This window comes from Octopus bimaculoides, chromosome 1 (genome assembly GCF_001194135.2).
Source record: "Octopus bimaculoides isolate UCB-OBI-ISO-001 chromosome 1, ASM119413v2, whole genome shotgun sequence".
Classification (NCBI taxonomy): domain Eukaryota; kingdom Metazoa; phylum Mollusca; class Cephalopoda; order Octopoda; family Octopodidae; genus Octopus; species Octopus bimaculoides.
In genome coordinates this window covers 42131797-42135042 of record NC_068981.1, presented here as the reverse complement: position 1 = coordinate 42135042, position 3246 = coordinate 42131797, and the positions used below count along the sequence as shown (strand labels likewise).

At 36.6% G+C, this 3246-nt stretch overlaps 1 protein-coding gene across 1 annotated transcript in view; it reads right to left on the bottom strand.

Moving 5' to 3' along the window:
• The window catches only part of LOC106869199 (uncharacterized), a 232915-nt gene that overhangs the window by 60125 nt on the left and 169544 nt on the right, over positions 1-3246 (bottom strand). The gene's annotated exons all lie outside the window — the stretch shown is intronic.

Below are 3246 nucleotides of genomic sequence, written 5' to 3'. Positions count from 1 at the left end.
CGTGTGTGTGTGTACAGCGTGTGAGTGTGTGTCTCTCTGTGTGTGCGCGCACGGCGTGTGTGTGTGTGCCCACAGAGCGTGTGTGTATATGTGTGTGTGTGTGAGTGTGTGTGTGTGTGAGTGTGTGTGTGTGTGTTTCCGTGTGCATATATTATTTTAGACATTAGAGTGTTCTAGTCATTAGACCGCGGCTATTTTAGGGCTGCACTTTGAATAATTTAATCAATCAAATCATCACAAGTACTTATTTTATTCTCCATACTTTCGTTTCTCTTTTTGCAAAAGCACTAAGTTAAGGGGTTAGGGGGGGGCGTAAATTAGACTAACATCGGTTATCAAGTAGTAAAAAGTCAAAGCTAAAACAAAGGCACACACACACGCATACACACCCAAGCACACTTACACATACACACACACACATATATTCTTTTATTCTTTTACTTGTTTCAGTGATTGATTGCGGCCATGCTGGATCACCACCTTGAAGTGTTTTTGGTGAAGAATTCGACCCCAGGACTTATTTTTAAACCTAGTACTTAGTCAAGCGATACCTTTGCCGAACCGCTAAGTTACGGGAATATAAACACACCAACACCGATTGTCAAGCAATGATCGGGGACAAACAAAGACACACACACACACATGTATGTATGTATGTATGTATATATGTATGTATGTATGCATGCATGCATGTATGTATGTATGTATGCATGCATGTATATATACGACGGACTTTCAGTTTCCAGCAACCAAATCCACTCACGAGGCTTTGGCCGGCCTGAGACTATAGTAGAAGACACTTGCCCAAGGTGTCACGCAGTGGGACAGAACTCGGAACCATGTGGTTGGGAAGCAAGTTTCTTACCATATTAACTTCTCACGTTTTACGGTTCCATTTTATTAGGCGACTGAATCAATTCATTCCATCTATATCGGAGGAATTATATCAAAAAGGCAGAGTATTGATGGTGCACATTCATCCTTAAACTAAATCCACTTGCTAGATATAAAATACAAATAACATTTTTTCTTTTTAATGAACAAATAGTTAAGTATATAATCAAAATGCCAAAACTACTTTACGCTGAAGAGGCATGTGAGTTATATGTAGCCGATGGCCGTTAATAAGCATTTGAGGTTATTATCCGTCAATTGAAGAATGGATTACGGCACTTCAGTTGTGATATACTCTGACTCAACGTTGAATAAATAATATTTTACTCTGTTCACTTGGAATGAGTACTTGTTCATATATGTGTAGGTGTCTAGCTATTTATTTATATAGCACTTATTCTGACTGTGTATATGTGTCTATACTATATATATATATATATATATACACAGAGAGAGAGAGAGAGAGAGAGAGAGAGATGCATATATGTATACACACACACACATAGTCTATCAGTACGCATACAAATGAGCGTGTACGCGTGTATATAGTCGGCTATGTATGAACGGGTATCGAAGTTGTCAATTAGCAAATGAACGTCTAGCTGAGAGGTCAGTGCTTTGAATATTTCACGACCAATGCGTTTTATATGCTTTTAAACTCTAAATGTCTCAATATAGTATATTCTAATCTAAACTACTATACCAAATTTGGGATAATAGCAGATGCTGGCAGTAACAGCTCTGCAAAACTGACAAGTGTTTTCCGTTGGCTTGCAGTGCAACGTTTATCTTCTCCTGTGATCACAGAATAACATGTTACCACCACCACCACATAAAGATAATCAATTATGTTTCCCTTGATACAGAATATATTTTCTTTAGTTCGCAACTTACATTGCAGTTTCAAACTAAATATGAATGCTACAAAAAACACTGAGTTAGTGTATGAAGCAATGCTCCTGATTGCATGCTTTTATCTATTACTTTTCTAACTAAGAAAGAGCCATGAATAGATAGGTTCATTTAATTATCTTTCACGCTTAGTTGTTTAAAATCTACAACCCCTGGTATCACTAGTCTAGCAAAAGGGTCTCAATGGCTGGGATCAAAAACCATTTGATCACTAGCGCACACACAGACCTTAAACTGAGAGACATGCTAGATCAAAAGAACTTTGACACCCTTTCACTGTTAATAAACAAACATTTTAGACCAGAACAAGTTTAACACCCCTTCACAGACTTATTAGTTTATAGACATGTTAGGCCAGAATGATTATAACACCGCTTCATAGACGCGCTCAGAGTTCGCTATTTCTCCTCCTCTCTCTTGCAAGCTGTCTGCCTGGTATTTTAGCTGCATTTTTCGATAAAAGATACTGCGGAAAATGCCACAGACAGCTCCATTTCTGAGCAGTTATACTTCATTGACTAATGAAGTCATCTTTAAATATCTTAATAACAAGTAATTTTGCTTACGTCACTCAGTATATCAAACCTTGCCAAAATTCGATTGTCTCTCTTGACTTATTTCCTGTACCTAATTTTGGTTTTTAATTAAGAAATATATAACGGCCGAAGATCTTCGTAATACGTTTTCTATATAGATTAAATTAGTTGTTTAAAGCAGTCTTGAATATATTATATTAAGCTGATAGGCTTCGATAATAGTGAAACATGTTCATTGAAGAAAATCTATAAAAATTACCTGCTTCGAGCCAATACATTGTTGGTTAGACCTCCATGTGCTTACTTTCAGTTGAGCGTACTGTTGCAGCACGAAATGAGATGTCTTGTCCAAGAACACAACGTACCACGCTGTTTGAGAAATGAACCCAATATTCTAAGTTAGGATTCTGTAAAATATATTAATTTCTTGAAATTATCTACCCTTTTCGTTGAAAGGCACAATCGCCATAAGGTTTTTGCTTTCGCAACAAAGCAGGAAATTCCAATTAATTGTCAAGTGTTTTTATTATTATTATTCAGTAGTTTTATTTTTATAACGTGCTTTCACTTCACTACAGAGCGCAGCTCTGTGCGCCTTGGGTATGTGCTGTGGTTTGCTGTGGTGCTCTTATGTTTACTGTATTGAAAGTGTTTTGCGTAGAATGTGTGCAGTACCCAGTAGTGCAATTTTCTGTATGTTATATATATTTGTAAGTCCTGGTATTTTTGTTATGTATTTGTCTGAATATTTTTTTTATTATACCTAAGGCACCTACTATGATAGGAATTGTTTCTGTTTTTAGATTCCACATTCGAGTTATCTCTATTTCCAGGTCTTTGTATTTTGAAAGTTTTTCCATTTCTTTTAGAGAAACGTTGTCATCTGCTGGTATTGATACATCAA